This window comes from Botryllus schlosseri, chromosome 1 (assembly GCF_051294905.1).
Source record: "Botryllus schlosseri isolate E-star chromosome 1, Bs_hap1, whole genome shotgun sequence".
Lineage (NCBI taxonomy): Eukaryota > Metazoa > Chordata > Ascidiacea > Stolidobranchia > Styelidae > Botryllus > Botryllus schlosseri.
In genome coordinates, this window is record NC_137236.1 from 19,412,369 (window position 1) to 19,429,900 (window position 17,532).

The following is a 17,532-nucleotide window of genomic DNA, read 5'->3' on the forward strand; positions in this document are numbered from 1 at the left end:
AACTCCAGTATATAATTGCATATATTATTATATTGTGGACTTGCAAGTAAACTTGAATACCCGGGATAAGAAAATATGAAATATACCTATCCGGATTCAGTTTCGCATAGATCTCATATCTGGGCCCGGTTGATATCTGAAGCCCGCATTTTATTTATTGAAATACGAGCTTCGCCGCCACCTAACTCCTGCCTTTTGTACGGCGGCCCAAGCTACGTGGTGACGTCTTTACATTCAATTTACGGTGGCCAAGGTGTGAGACATCGTTCCATGACCCGTAATGCTGTAAAAGTATTTGATTAGCGGGCGCTTTGTCGAGGTCGTATTTACGGCCGGCTCAAACATAGAAGACTTTGATTTAGCGGCCGCTTGTTTCTACCACAAGCGCTCAATGCGTGTATGAGTCGAGTATGCTTGCACAACCGTAGACTGGTACTCCTTTCGAGGTTATCAAGGCGTGAAATATGCGGTGGTGTATTTTGAGTTGCTATATTCGGAGATAATAGCTAAGCCGCGGCGCTATCAATGGCTCCAGCGCATACGGATTAGCCGCCGTGCATCGCTCACTTTTGTGTTCGAATGTGGAACATAAAGGTACCTAGCAGTCCCGGTATTGTGCGTGGCGGATGAGTGGATGTCAAATATTGAAGGTCCTAAGCTGCTATAGTAACATTTGTAGTTTTTCGTATTGTGCACGAGATCGGCAGTTTGAGAGCATTCCGAAATTATTTCTGTTTCTGTAGCCCGGTTGGAAGGAATATTGGGAATTTGAATTCAAACCTGCTCGAATAGAGAAATTATTCTTGCTCTAATGCGAATAAGATTGGATTTGTTTATATCAGGTTTTATGCACTGTAAACGTCTAGTACAATAGTGTTACTTACCAGGGATTTGGGTGTCCATGAGTGCACTGTAAAGGGACGTAGGTAACAGCTGCGGTATTCAAATTCGATTCCAATGTTGATTATGTGGTTATCTTTGTTAAAAGTGAGGATAGTTTTGTGTAGTTAAAAGATCGTGAAAATGTTCCGGCGACTAGACTAAAGGTTAGAACCTCTGTTGTAGCGAACATGGAGATGTTGTGTATTTTTATTTTACGGTTGATAGCATAAAAGATAGGGTTCCCATATTTTGAAATCCGAAAAAGAGTACACTTTTTTACATAACGGGCAAAGTTCATTTTTCGATCGACTCCCGAAAAACTCATTCCCACGTTTAATCGGTTGGAGTTGACCTTTTTTAGTCATCCTATAAGCGATTAGAGTTTTCTATGTCGATTTCCTTTAGTTCCGCCGAAATACAGTTTCACGTCTATTATGACATTTTTCGTTGTCTTTGAGCAGTCGCCGAACTCTCAAAGCTATAAAAAGAGGACGGATTGCGAAAAAAGATGACATTTGGGTGTCCCCGGATGACATTTTACATTTATTGAAAAAAGAGGGCAAATCCTCTCAAAAGAGGACGTATTGCATCTAGGATTGCATTTAAAACAAGGGCTTTTAAAAAAATTGTGTTTTTTGAGTTGTAAATTATTCCATATTTGTGTAAATAGTTTCCAAAAAACATGTTGTATGAGCCTACGGACAATTGCCACCCAATTTAGCCGACGTATATCGACATGGGATGGTTGGAACCCTCAAAATAGTCGGTTCAACAGTTAGTACAGATATATCGTCAAAGGATCTATGTTTACCGTATATTTTCAATTGTCAATGTCAGTCCAACGCGACGTCATAATTGAATATTCGTGACGTCATGACTTGAAAAAAGGGCCCTGTTTTAAACATGTTTGCTTTAAAATTGATTTTGTTTTAAATGCAACCCTAATTGTATCCTTAATATAAGATGATCATAGCAGCCAGCGTTGCTGCTCACAAGTTAAAGTTGCGCCGTTAATTTCCACTCTACTACAAGTTTGGTACACTTAGCGAGCGATTTCCGAGACGTGTCAAACAGCTTGCTTGACGTATAGAAATTTAACATGAACAGTTCGAAAAACACATTTGTTTGAGAGCTCGCTGTCGCATACTCTAGACCAGGGGTGGGCAATTGTTTTCCTCCGCGGGCCAAATGAGAAGTAGAAAATACAATTGCGGGCCGAGTGAAAAATTTTAGTTATATTCTCCAGCGTATTTCAATTTCATTTCTAAATTACATTGTTAGTATATGCTGCTTAGTGAATGTGTTTAGGTCAGGTAACGAGAAGGGGAAGGCTTATTAAAAAAAGATATATTTGCCGTCATGATTCGAAATAATGTTAAACATGATACATTTTAACTCTCTTTAAACCCCTATCCACGTTCTTTTATTAAGATTCTAAAACAGAGGTTCTCAAACTTTTTTTAGGCACGCCTCCCTTTATGACAGTGAAAATTTCGTGCCCCTTATCATGATATCACAAAATTTTAAAAAGTGCAATCAGAGTCCTAGCAATCCCAACGGATAGTTTGATGACATCGAAGTTAATGGCTGTTGATGAGTTAATTCTGAAATATCAAAGTCGGACAATTACACAGAGCAATATAACTGTAAGCTGGGGGTAAATCGCGCGGAGCGCGAAAAAATAATCATTGAACTTCGGCTTCGCGCCCACTACTGATGATTTCACGCTTTCCAGTTCGAGAACCCCTGCACTGAATTGTATAATGTATATGTAATAGAGTACGAAGCTTATTTTCTTGGTCGCTGCCTTCCTAGTGGTGTGCACTGTGCTTTCGTAGCCTTGATGGTGAGCGAAGCTTGCAGTTTTTCTGAACTCTGCCCTCCATTGACCGAGTGTTTCGTGTTTTTTGTCATAAGACCGACATTAATTAAAATCCTTAATCTCGGCGACATGCTCTGCAAACACTAGAAGGAAGGTCATACCCCTGACTCCAACAAACAACTACTTATTGCTTTGAAGTCTAAACCTTCTTTGAATTTCAGTTTGCGGGTTTCTTTTTTGGCATGCTCGTTATTCCATTATGGGCGATAGATATAATGAGTAGGGATGGTGCGAACCTCTGAAAGGTTCAGGTTCGTGTGAACGCGAACCTTTTTGAGAGGTTCTGTGTGAACGCGAACGTGAACCTCATGACGTCACGTGACGTCATATTGCTAATTCCAACCCTATCTTTCAATGAAGTAATAGCCTATATTAATGTACAGTTAAACACGATGCCTAACGACGACTCGGGCCACATAATGACACAATGCTAAAGTACATATTGGCGTTTTAAACGTCGCTAAATGTATAAACTGAGGCAATCAAATGATATATATACTCGGGGGAGATAGTGTAGTGGTTTGGCGCCCATCAATCTGACGGACCGGGTTCGATTCCCGTCGGAGGTTTATCTGGGCTCCTCTTCCCGCGCCGTTGCCGTTCTTGCGGCGACAAAAAAGCCCAGTAAAAGGGCCGCGGCTTCAAAAAAGATCAACACCGAAAAGAACTGTGACATCGGACACTCTAGGCCGAGGTGGATGTTACAGTAAATAATCGCAACCGATGCGTGTCGTTCGACATCCTCCTACCTGTTCATGACATCGCATTGTGTCTTATCGTATTGTACATTGTGTGTGACTTGTTCTGATGAAAAATATAACCCAACGATGTTATGTTATAATGATCCTATAAAATCAATATCTTCCGTCGCTTTGCCAGGGAATATAAGCATACGACTGAACGGTCTAGGCCAGACCGTCCAATGTACTCGGCGTCTGTTACATTGATATTGAGCAGAGTGTAAAACAGGTTTTTATACTTGCCCCCCGATGTTGCCCCATTAACAGGTTATACAGTAGCCAACACCTCAATCGCACGGATTTGGTTTTAATGATACATTAAACATATGAAGTCAAGATTGACCCCATACGCCTGCTTGATATTTTTACATCAGAAAACGATATCAATTTCATTGATTGGATGAATAACCATCATTCGCTGTCTACATGTAGTGTATTTCGTTCGTGATGCTGAAAGCCAGATATTTCGAGCAAACTTTTGTAAAAAAGCAATTAAAATTTTTGAGATTGCCAAGGTGCATGCTCGTTTATTGATGCTTTTTTATGCTTCCAGCGCCGTGCATAGAGTGTCACGCAGTTGAAATGCAATAACTTTGAAGTGAAAACTGTATTATATGAAAAGGTTCACAGTGCAGAACCTACCAAGGCTCTGTTGTGAACGCGAACCTCTAAATTTCCGAGATTCACACACAGAACGCAAACGTGAACCTCACGTTCACACCATCCCTAATAATGAGTCATATAGTAATCGCGAGCACTGATTAACTTGTTTTACGAATTAGGGATTTAGAAACATATCACGTAACAATTTGAAACACATGCCGTATAATGCGTAATGTGACCATGGCAAAAAAGAAGGCTTGGATCAAACTACAGGGAAAGAGTGATTTCTTGTAACTCCAATTGCTACTCGTATTTTGCCATATTGCCTTTATTTGGAATTTGGATTACGCATGCGAGGTACGTAGGCAGCGTAATCGTGGCATATTAATGAACGGGCTTCAAAGTGAACGAATTTCCTGTTAAGTTGATACAGCCTACGGTTTTAGTCATTCAAAAAGCATGTTTTATGTCTTGAATTCCAAGCAACCTTTCGCGGGCCGCACAGAATGGCTTCGCGGGCCGCACTTTGCCCAGGTATGCTTTAGACCGTTAATGGTAGTGGGTGTTGGCTACTTTCGTTATCGCAAGATGCATTTTAGCGACTAACGCAATATGACTAACGGCGCTAGCAAGCCAATTGGTGTAATCGGGGCCTACGATAACTTAAGTTATCGTAGGCCCCGGTGTAATTCCTTAGATGTATTTAGCAGTCACTGTGACGGCTGTTTCACGCGGTTCTTATGACGATTTCGCTCGTAAAAGTTACGTAAACCCATCGCTAAATGTACTTTCTCTATTTAAAAATCAAATGTGTAGAGAGTAAACAGTTCTACCTGTAAATCTGTTCACGTAGGTGCGGAAGTTGTCTTGAAACATTATCCAACGATCAAGTGTTGTAAGTTAGGAAATCCTGCTTGAAGATTCTGAAAAAGTAGAACTCCGTTAGACCGTTACTGACCATGACCGCTTGACCAGTTGACCACCTCTGCATATTACGCACGGCCTTGGCCCGTCTTCATGACTTTCCGCATCTTGAGGTAAACGGCACTGCGACCCAACTATGTAAGCAGAGCGAATCTTATTTTATTGGTTACTTCCAAGCACGCTGTATCCTACTATAGGGAAAGCGCGTACGAAATCATATACCACCGAATTGCTAAATCATCATTTCCATACTCGTTATAACAGCGACGAAGGTAACCCAAGGTCGTTTCGGGCTGCCGATCGCTATATAATTTGGTAACGTCTCTTATGCTGCGCTAGCAACCTAGCCTGCTTTTTGTAATCTCCAAATAATACGGCGCTGCACGCTAATGCCCGTCTATAAATAGTGACCGTGCATAATGGGAACTAGCGTTTCTATTATGCAGTAACGATACGTAGATAGATACCGACCATACCGTTTTCGTGATTTAGATAATCTTCTGTATCACGGGGGTCTCAATATTTAATTTCAAGACCGATCTTGCGGACCGGTGGACCATCATGTAATTACGGCATGTGGAGGCGACCCAAAAGGAAATATTGGAATCTTCAGTAGAATGAGAAATTTGTTGCTACGGTTTCTCTGATAAAACACGTTGTATGCGTGATTCTACTGAAGTTTTTTGTAAGGCATAGTCCAAATAACACCATCGACTCGATTTCGACCACTTTGGTTTCTTTTCAAACTCGACTTCGCCGTTTGCTAGAATATATTATACTGTCAATGTCGTTAAATTCTATTGTTTTTTCATCAAATTTCCACGAAATAGACTTCTGAATTTTCGCATATTTCTGGTCTTAAACGAGTTGTAGTCTACTTTCGAACTAATGGTCCGTAACCGGTGTTCTCGGGGAATGCCGCTAAATTGTACTATAGATTTTCATGAATTTCGGTCCGCTGACCGGATGTTGAAAACCACTGATTGATCTAGCCCATCTTCACTCTCGCGTCGATTAGCATTTTGTGACCTGTTCAGTTGTGTCGCCAAGCACACAACATAAATCAAGTACAGACCATATCATGTCATAATTTACTCTCATAAGTGTCGATAATGGCGAATGTCTGTACAGAGTTTACACCGAGCTAGGCATTTTCAGGAAAACCAGCACATAGATTAGAATTGAAATCATCGAAGCAGTCCACAAAATAGATCAGAATTAGATTACCGGCATTTCACTATAACTCGAGCAATAAACAACTTGAATTTTCTAGTCCAAGTGACGTTACGTCATCGAATCCGTCGCCTATTCAAGCGTAACAATAGCCTCGAGATTGCTTGCACTTTCCGTATTCAACTCGCGTCACATTACGATATCCGGTTAATTAATCATAAAATACGGGCAAACTAGAACCCTTTTATTACGCTACGATTGTTTACGACCGGTATGTCGCAGGTAATAGGTTACTGACGGAGTGGCAGGCACCACTTCAAATTGAATTACTGCGACCTGTGCGACGTATCGTGTTCTGCTATCCGACCGGTAGTCGCCCATATACCGGGAAAACTCGGCGCACACAGCACGGTTATTGTAATTTTTCCGCTTGTAATGTCGCAGTGGGTTGTGCGCTTTTAGAAGAGGTGGTCTGTAGACTTGGACCACTATATAATTCTGGTTGTCTTATTGGACTATCATATCCACAGATCGTGTGTATGAAGGTCGTGCGGTGCTAGGATATATGAGTCGGAGCATATGCCGCAAAACATCACCGGCAAAAACACAAACGTCCCATTCCTATTTGTCCAAGTAGACTAATTAGTGCGAATGCCGGTAATCTATTGTTAATCTAACTAGAAATGTTTATATACTCTAATTTTAATTCTAATCGAATTTCCGGTTTTCCTGAGAATAGTATACTTGCCAACTCTATCGTGCGAAACGAGCCAGTCTTGGTGTACAGACATTTGCCATTATGATGCTTGCGGCAATGAACTTTGATTTCATATGAACTGAACTTGGTGTTAGTTGCATTTCTTTCTGAATCGGCATATATTTCAATTTCTAAGTTTCTACGAATTCAGTATTTCTAATTCAAATCAAATTTGAAAAAAAACCTCTGTAGCTATATATCTAATTAAAATTCTTATTTAATTTGAAAAAGTTGAACGCTTGTAGAACTCTGTTAGTCAGTAACGATCAACTTTTTCGGAATGCTGGAGTAGGTGTTGAACTGGGGTTGCCATTTAAAACCAACATGTTTTTAGTGTTTTTGTAAGCCACGGCCTCACGAATATTCAATCGTGACGTCGCAGTGGATTGACAATGACAATTGAAGATATAGGGTAAATATAGCTCCTTTGACGATTTACTATAGCTGTTGAACCGACTATCTTGAGGATTCCAACCATCCCATATCGTATACGTCGGATATATGGGTGTCTTTATTTTGTGCTAGGAAACTTATGAAACTTATGAAAACTTATGAAACTTATGAGACTTATGAAACTTATGAAAACTTATGAAACTTATGGGAACTTATGAAACTTATGAAAACTTATGAAACTTATGAAAACTTATGAGACTTATGAAACTTATGAAAACTTATGAGACTTATGAAACTTATGAAAACTTATGAAACTTATGAAAAGTTATGGAAATTTATGAGACTTATGAAAACTTATGTAACTTATGAAAACTTATGAAAACTTATGAAACTTATGGAAACTTATGAAGATAAAGAGCTCTTGGATGAAGAGCCGTTCAACATACAATTTAAGAATATCTTCCTATTGAAATGAACCCGATTATTTTCGGCTGAAACACGTCAGGGGTAATCGTCAGTAGCTAGTAGAGAATTAAAAAGAACACTGTAAAGCAACAATCGCAAGGACATAATGAATACAAGCCAATAAATAGTCAATCAATTTTAGTTGAAACCGTCCAGATATGTCGTAGGGGAGAGTGGGTAGGTATGGGCCACTGTTGAGGTGTGGGCCACTGCCATATCTGGTGACTGTGACATCACAGATGCTTGTCAAGCTGTGTGATTGTTAGAAAAAGGCTCCAGACTCACCCATGTTACTCACAGCCGTGAGGCCAGCAGAGTTTTTGACTCAGCTAGAGATATATAATTTTTTAGGTCTAAAGTAAATTTATTTGAAAATAGGGAATTTGGGTTTGAGTCCACATATGTGCAATGTGCATGTTTGGATTAGACTTATTTATGGTGTGAAAGCTATAGAAATATGCTATCTATAGAGTATAGTTTTAATGCTTTGTCAATCTCTCGGATCTTGAAATTATTGTAAGAATCCCCAAGATGAAGTGTTTGAGGTATGGGTCTTTTAGCAGGCTGGGGTATGGGACAGCATAACATATACCTGAAATCAATATTTGATTGATCCTATTAAATATATTTATCTCTAGAATACAGAAGATGTTGGTTTTATCCTTCCCATATACAATCACCTGAAAGTAAATCATGAAACCAATAAAAAGGCCAGTTTTCAGAATCAGATCTGAGCTTGGCAATATGAAACGTTGAAGCATGGGAGGTATCAAAAAGATAAGCATGCTGTCAGTACAAAATTGGTAGAGCTACATTAAACAGGTATATGGAAAAACAGGGGATGGGTCTCAAATGAAAAAGATTTCAAAATCATTTTCCAATACTGTCTTTCATGAAGGGAGAAAAGTTTGTTAGCACAGTATGTCATCATATGCTCAAATATGTATAATGGTTTGTCACTTCCACTTAAATAACAGATAGAGCTGTGACATTTGGATTTGATGGCGTAGTTGAGGCGAAAGAAGCTTGATTTGATAGTGATTTTCATGTTACATATTTTTAGTTATCTTGTTTCGTACGCGTTATGGCTCACGACCAATACGGGAATTGAAATATATGAATTGTCCACTTCCAGCCCAGCTTTATATCAGTATATACAAACTGTTGGTAACTGTGACACGAGTTGAGGTTTGTAGGATATGAATGGCATTTATTCATTCAATACAGACAGCGGCCCATACCTCACCACCCCCCCGGCCCATACCTCGTAGCCTATTTTTTATTTACAAAAATGATGTATTGTTACGAAATTTGATGTCACTTCCAAATACATGAGTATTTTAGCTTAATTCTACCAGTAATAGTTAGCCATATAACTAATGATCGTCTATACTGAAATCCAGGAATATTAGACCAAGTTTGGCCAAGTTATAGCTTTGTAAGATTTGGTGGCCCATACCTACCCACTCTCCCTCCCCTACTTATTGTCATCGCATATGTGCTGTGTCGATGTTTGATATGAACGCATGGCATCCCGCACACCAATGCTACTTAGCCTATTTCATAGCGTAATGGTGAGAATTCAGTATGCATACACCCGCTTCATCTTATACCATAAACCTGACTGGAAAGAAAATTTATTACCGTGAATTATACTAGACTCATTCGCCTTTACTTCGCTTAAATTTATTTCGAATGCCAAGTGAAAACCGTGGGCGTTGTCAGTGTTAAGTAGGATAACTTCACGACCAGTTGTGGAAATTAAGATAAGTTCATAACATAACATAACAAGTCAGAGCTATTTGTCATGAGCACGAGAATGGCAAATGTCCGTACAGCGACCTCGGTTCGTTTCGGACTATACAGTTCAGTAGTATTTTCTGGAAAACCAGAAGTAGATTAGATTCAAAATTGTAAAGCATTGAAAAATATCAGAAATAAATTAGAGATTACCAGCATTTCGCTCCAAGTAGACAATTATGTCGGAATCAGGGTATCTGGTATTCTCCTAAATTAACATTGCCATTAACATAAACATTGTTCGTAATTGTGGAAGAATTAAAGCTTCGTCCGGAGAGTTAGGATTTTTATTTAATCTGTTGTGAAGAACAGAGAGTACATCAAAACAATGAGACGTCTACCAGCGCATCTGAGATATTGTGCACATTGCACAATCTTGAACTTTCCCCGTGCGGCAATCAAATTGGGTCACGCGTTAGCATATGAAGATTGCGACACAGTCGCGTTTGTTGATTGACGCTGAATTGGTATCTTGGAAATAATAGTCGACGAAATGAAGTGTCGTCGATGTTCAAGTTTATAAATTCATATTGCAATCAGAACAGTCCCCATTCTCTTGTTAGGCGTGCTGGCACTTAGTTACCGCATGGTTATACGTATAGTACAAGAAGGCAAAGCCTACTCGCGGTCACCGAATAGGTAAAATAGCTTCGTCAGAGATCAACTCCGTGTGTCTATCGGTGCTGTCAAATCTTCCGCTAGTTTACAGTGTGGTGTTAGCTAAAAAAGGTCGGTAACCACTGTGCTAGGGTTCTGCTGAGTATTTTCCAATTACAGAGGGTGCCGCGAGGCTGAAAATTTTGACAACCACTGGTCCATGTAAATCTGGATTGCCATTATTGCAATCACGATTTAAAAATCCCTATTTGGAATCGAATACCGAGACAATGGTCTCACAATAAAATTCTAATCTGAATTAATTTACCTCATGTTTTATAAGTTTCATAAGTTTCCATAATATTCATAAGTTACATAAGTTTCCGTAAGTTTCATAAGTTTCCATAAGTTTCATAAGTTCCCATAAGTTTCATAAGTTTTGATAAGTTTCATAAGTTTTCATAAGTTTCCATAAGTTTCATAAGTTTTGATAAGTTTCATAAGTTTCATAAGTTTCATAAGTTTTCATAAGTTTCCATAAGTTTCATAAGTTTTCATAAGTTTCACAAGTTTCATAAGTTTCATAAGTTTTCATAACTTTCATAAGTTTCATAAGTTTTCATAAGTTTCATAAGTTTCATAACTTTTCATAAGTTTCATCAGTTTCCATAAGTTTCATAAGTTTCCTAGCACAAAATAAAGGCACCCGGATATATCGGGTGGTAATCGTCCGTAAGCTCATACATGTTTTTTTGGAAAGTATTTACACAATTGTGGCATAATTATGCATATACAACTTTAAAAAATACAATTTCTTTAAAGACTTTTGTTTTAAACAACCATTTGTTTTAAATGCAACCCTAATTGTATGTGCTGAGTGGGCATGTTGGTAATTATCGAGCGATATAAATGTATATACCAGTGGTTCCTTACAGGGGTTCTTACGAACCCCAGGGATGCGCTGAGCCGGTCTCAGTTCGCCGGAGGTAAAGCCACATACCCGACTCACACAGAAGAACTCGCGTTGATATGCAGTAAACATTCCTTTTAGGACACAGACATCTGTCGGGCTATAGTCTTAACCGCTAGAGACTATTGACAGAGCGGAATGTTCCTTACTTTTGTTCTGCTGCACTTTACTTGGTTTTATAGAGGCCCGAGGCAGTAACCACAACATTTAGTTTCAGAGCACCACCTACGTAGCATGTTACGCTACTTTTACCAATAACGGCAATAACTCTCTCTTAAATTTTGTCTGTGATACAGGCTGCAGTTAGTGACGAAGCAAGCAATGGCGCGACACGGCTCTGCAGCGTGCTGCGACCGGGAAGTTTAGGCTTATTGCCTATTCGTATAGCCGCAGTAGCGGATACCAGCCATATGACTGGTTGACTATATGCATGCTTGCATAGGCATGCGATGCTATCATAGGATGCGTAGACCATTATATTTGGAAACGTCCGGCTATTTTTAGATTTCAACTTTAGAATGTATTGTGTTTAGTTTAAAATAAGTTCCTGCTTCCTGTATGCATAACAGCGCGTGGTTCGATTTGAGTACGGCGTTGCGCTGGTTGGCTGACGTTCGTGCTGTGACTGTAGCGAAATGCGTGCCTTGGGCAAGGAAACGAGAGCCATGCAAAGCTTGCTGCTGTGTCAGTTTAGCCTGAGTGAACTTTAGATCGGCTTTTAAATATAGCACGCAGATACTGTGTAACTTTTGATAAATAGCGGTAAACGCTGACTGATATCTATGTGTATATATGGCTACATCAGGTGTCAGAGTCTGTGGAAGTCTTCGTAAGTTATAGCAAACACTCACTGATATCTGAGTATATATATTACACCAGGTATACTAAATCAGATTATGTGTAAGTGTTGGTAATTTACGCAAACTACGACTTCTGCACCAACTTATATTTGTTTGAATAAACGTACCGTATATAAGTTTTAATGTGGATTAATCCATGTTGTAGTGTTAGTATAGCCACGCAGTCACAGTATTAAATTAGTACATTGAGCTAGCGACCTGTCCGCCCCGATTATTTCATGAAATGTCTTGCCCCGAAATTTCATGCCAATGACGCCTTATTTTGTGATACTGATGTTGATATACAATGTTCCTTTCAATATTCGGGTTCATTTCAATATGAATATATTCTTCACTTGTTTATTAAAATTTTGCACATCGCAGAAGCTCTTTGTCCAAGTTTGATTGGAATCAGAATTGCTGAATTTATAAAAACTTAAAAACCGAACTATATTCCGAAATGGAACGGAATGGAATGCAACAAAATTCAAATTTTAATTCAATAATATATCCATACTGAAATTAGTGAAATAAACAGGACATTTTCGGGTGTAATTGTCAGCAATTAGTAGAGAACTGAAAATACCATTATATATCAAAAATCGAGATCAGGTCTTATCAAATCAGAGTTATTTATTTATTTATTTCAGCTTGAGAATGACAAATGTCTGTACACAAAGCTTGGCTCGTTTCACGCTATGCAGCTCTCTTGCGGAATTTTCAGGAAAGTCATAGATTAGATTAGAATTAAAATCAGAGCATAGAAACATTCACAAATTAGATGGAAATGAATTACCGGCATTATGCTGTAATTAGTACAATCCTACAGTCCGTACGCGACTTCTGACCTCCTTAGGCGGCTGAGCTTGGAATTCCTACATGGACATTGGCGTTACTTGGAGATGTTGAAGTATTTTAGTTCGGAAATTTTCTTTGTCAGACATTCAAATACCTGAAGGTGTTTGCTTGTGAACAGCGCGAAGTGATGTCGGCTTAAAAATCGTGGCATACTGCCGAATGTTCTCCGCTATTGCTGTGACCCTGTTGTTGTTCTGGCCAGTGTTTCAAACTATAGCTATTTATTACATCCGTTGGAATGTGCGCTGTCTATGTCAGACAGGCCCATTCAAAGTTGCTATATTACACCTACCGATCGTTGTGTCGAATCCAAATCGATAGCGGAAACCGTAATGCACTTACCGGCCTACTTAACCGGCCAGTATTGGACTAAAGTTTGCATAAAAGGATGGCACAATCGCTGTGAACTGTGTACGTCACATCACGCTAACATCATCGAAATATATTGCTATGCTATTGTCTATGGCCAATGGACCGCACTTTCTTATGCTCGCGCACTGTGGATGTTCGGATGAATCTAGTAAAAGAGTCACATTTACAAAAGAAGTTTTTAAAATCACCGGCGTTTAGTTAAGAAAGTAATGGCAAGTTTTATGTTTGGCTCTAGCACACAAAATGAATAAACGGGGAGCCCGTTCCCGAATATACAATTACATATGGATCACTCAGTTCGATGTGTCCGTAGCTGGGGCTTGGCTCAATGATTTGCGTACTCGAAACTGAATCGAGTATTATTTGTAATGATTCTAGTCCGGTAGCGACAGACGAATTTTTCGTGTACCACTATTATGCGTCCCTTTGCACCAAGAGTTTTATCATGGATGAGATTTCTACTTTCTATATTTTTTCATCACCGGGAAGTCTCGATCCCAGGATTGGTCGCATCATTCAAAGTATGTAGTCGTGATTAGGGCTGGGCAAAATCGACTACCAGAGTGATTCGATTCTGAATCGAGTATTATCCTTCGAATCGAGTCGAGTATTCGAGTATCACTCATTAGGACGTCATAACATTGTATAATATGTGTAAGTTCGCATATGTACCTTTTATGCCACCACAAAGAATAAAATGCTTGTTATTCATCACATTAAAAATACTTTTGTATTTTTTGACCATACCGATTTCATCGCACTTTGTGACAATGATGGGTGATGATCATGACTTCGGAAATGTGGTATTTCCAGTAACGATTGTAGCTTTGTACTAATACTTTATACCCTGTTTCGTGTGCTGCGATACGGCCAATCTTCGTTTCGAGGCTGCCGCGGTGAAAATTGTATCGAAACTATAATTCTCGTTGATAAATTAACTTTCAGTAGCGAGGAGCGTACAATTTCAGTGCTCGAAAATATCGTCTTCTACTACTCGACTCGAATCATTAAAATTAAAACTCGATTCTGATTCGAGTACTCGAATTATTGTGCCCAGCCCTAGTCGTGATCAACCCACAGCATTACCACAAAGTACACGAAAATAGACGCTGTTGAAAAAATACCGAATGATCTTCAATGCAGTGGAGAATAGGGCTGGGCACAATGATCCGAGTACTCAAATCAGAATCGAGTATTAATTTTAATGATTCGAGTCGAGTAGTAAAAGGCGATTTTTTCGAGTACGGTACTGAAATTATACGCTCCTCGCCACTGGCTATTAATTTATCAACGAGAATTATAGTTTCGACAGTAATTTCCACTGTTAAAGCCTTGAAACCTTGATCGGCGGTATCGTAGCATACGAAACATATAGTGCAAAGCTACGAACGTTACTGGAACTAGCACATTTCCGAAGTCATGATCGTCCCACAACATCGTCACCAAGTGGAGTAAAATCTGTGTGCTCGAAAAGATACCAAAGTATCTTTAATGTGATGGATAACAGGCATTATAATCTTTGTGGTGGCATAAAAGGTACATATTTGAACTTTCACATGTCACGTTCTGTTTGACGTCATAATGAGTGATACTTGATTACTCGACTCGAAGCATATTACGTGATTCAGGGTCGAATTGCTCAGGCACTCGATTTTGCCCGGCCCTAGTGGAGAACTGACACTTGCGGTCATGCACAGGATGCATATGTGAGCGCTACGAATTATCTATACTTTTATGGTGCCCCAATGCGTAATTATCGAATACCGAAGTCGAATCGAATCGAATTACTCACGTACTGTATTTTGCTCAGCCTTATTGGAAATTCTGTTTTGCACATACATGTATATACAATATACATGCATGTATGTATGTATCATTAGTGTTGCGTCTCTGGTTATGTATTATAGCCAATTTGTATTGCAGTAATTACATTTTTGCTTAACGCTCTCGTTTTGTGATTTCTCTCGTTGTTGTTGATATACCATTCTTACGTCACACTACCTATTTCATCTTTATATTTCGAATTGCAATCTCCGCATTATACTGACGGCCACTACCGACGAGGGCCAGTTGAAAAGCTTATAGTGAATAAATTGCGAATATGAATGTGTTGTTAGTTGCAATATTCAAATTCTGTACCACAAGGAACCTATTTACATACATGCAAGTAATTTGTATACTCAAGTTTTGGAAATTCCGCATTCTGTGATGACTGTCCCTCTGAAGAGTGGCTTTCCGCTCGGAAAGCTTCAGGTTTTAATATATTTAATAATCACGTGATTAAAATGTGTAATAAAGGTCCTTACTCATGACTCCAACAAGCCTCTGCATCCTCACTTTCAAGTACTTGCCCCAACCAAGCTAACGATAATGCCGTTACGTACCAGCAACTGTCGCTATTCATGATGTTTGATTCGAGTGCTTCTTAATATTTGCTGGAAAGCGGACATCTCTATGTAACGCCCGCCGCTGTTGTCTCTCGGGTCAGAAACAGCTCGGCGCTTGTTTCCTGGTCTGTGATTGAGCGTTTGCAAATTGACTCAATCGATCGCCGAGTAAATATTTTACATCATCGTTATCTGTGATAGGTAACCGGGACAAGGTAAAGAGTGACTGATTTATCTTTTGGTGGTGTTCCGTATATGGAGTGGATGAAAGGGTTTTGCGCGTTTAGAATCGGAAAATTTGAGATTGTGTTCCGTTAACGTCCGGCTCGTGTTCGTGTTTGATTCGAAAATCGCTGAAATTGTAATCTGATTTGTAGCTTCACAGCTCGAATTTCAAAATACGGATTTGGACTGATCAATTTATTTCCGTGTTTCAATAATGTCATCATTTCAAAACGTCACATGATTGCGATAGAGTGAAAAGATAGCAAGGAGTCTTTGAGTAGTCTCTTAATCGGATACCCCCATTTGGCCTCAATATACAGTGTTCGATGCATTAAAAATATTGCAAGGTAACATGAACAGGACAAGCGATGAAGATGAAGTGGGCTGTGACGGTGGGCGAAATATATATGCATGATGAGATCCGCTATTCTTTAACGCAAACTAGTATTCGTTAAGTAGAACTTGGTTGTATTTTGTCATCTGGTCCACGACTGTTATATTCCGGACTAACTACTGTTCCACAGTTGAATCGGCCGGATTTCGTACGGCTTTTGAAGGAATTTTATTCGCAGGAGAGTCTTTAGTATTGGTTGCGGGCTTGGAATTCACGTAGAGAGCTGGAATAGGGTATGGACCTGAGAATAGGAAAGCCTCTTCTTCTGTATTGATTATGCGGGCTTTGTTATTAGAGAATGCACCTTTGAGATTTGAACGAAGATTTTTGATCTGTAATAACTCCGACAGGCGTACTTTGTCGATTTGGCGCGTAACTGCTCGAAACCTTACTTGCACCACTTCACCAAATAAATGTTAATAGAATACTTCCGCCTCACAGTTTTCAGTTTTCTAGGCAGAACTTGATTCATAATACCTCCTTTTTTACTTATATGGAAATGGATAATCTACATGTACTTCTGCAGAAATCTACGACTTTATTTCTACTTCCACTTGTGTACCAACGATAACTAGTCTGGTCACTTCTGCTAACTAGTAATGCATAAACAAGAAGTCGCCGAGACTGACTCCACAGTACATGGTAAATATCTCTTGAGCTTGTGTTTAAACTCGAGATGTGAGCTTATTTTTTTAACTCGAGATCTTAGTTCGTGTTTAAAATCGAGATGTGAGCTTCTGTTTTAACTCGAGATGTGAGCTTCTGTTCGGAATCGAGATCGCGTCTAAACAAATTTTCTCGGATTTTGGACGCTCCAGGATCACCTCACTTCCATTCGCAGGGTAAGCGAGTGTTCCGATCCCGGCCATGCTCCGCCGCATAAATGATTAACGACCCACGTCGCGTAACTGGGCACCGCCGTAGCGGGGTGTTTGCTTTCACGCGCGGCAGTGCTTGGTAGAAAATCCGCGTTGCTTGCCACGGCCTTCCATTGAAACGCGGTGATCCAGGCAGGAAGCTATTCCGATGATACAAACCAGTTACGCTGCGTAAAGTGCGGTAGGCGGAGAGTCATTGACCAGTGTGCGGTAGCGTGGCTCAGACTGCGGAAATCAACCTTTCGAGGTTTGCGGTATTTCGTAGGATTACGCGGTAGAAATGCTCTTTTCTGAACCTTCTGCCAGTCTAAATGCGGTTTCTGTAAAGAATGTTGTTTATCAAGAGCTTCTTGGAGGTACATAACTTCAATATATTATACAGTTGAATAATAT

At 39.6% G+C, this 17,532-nt stretch overlaps 1 protein-coding gene and 1 long non-coding RNA gene across 2 annotated transcripts in view; both read left to right on the forward strand.

The window, feature by feature from the left end:
* LOC145444715 (uncharacterized) overlaps nt 1-17,532 on the forward strand; it is a 201,220-nt gene that overhangs the window by 39,747 nt on the left and 143,941 nt on the right. The gene's annotated exons all lie outside the window — the stretch shown is intronic.
* The window catches only part of LOC145444535 (cAMP-dependent protein kinase catalytic subunit beta), a 71,113-nt gene that overhangs the window by 15,799 nt on the left and 37,782 nt on the right, over nt 1-17,532 (forward strand). The window lies entirely within an intron of this gene.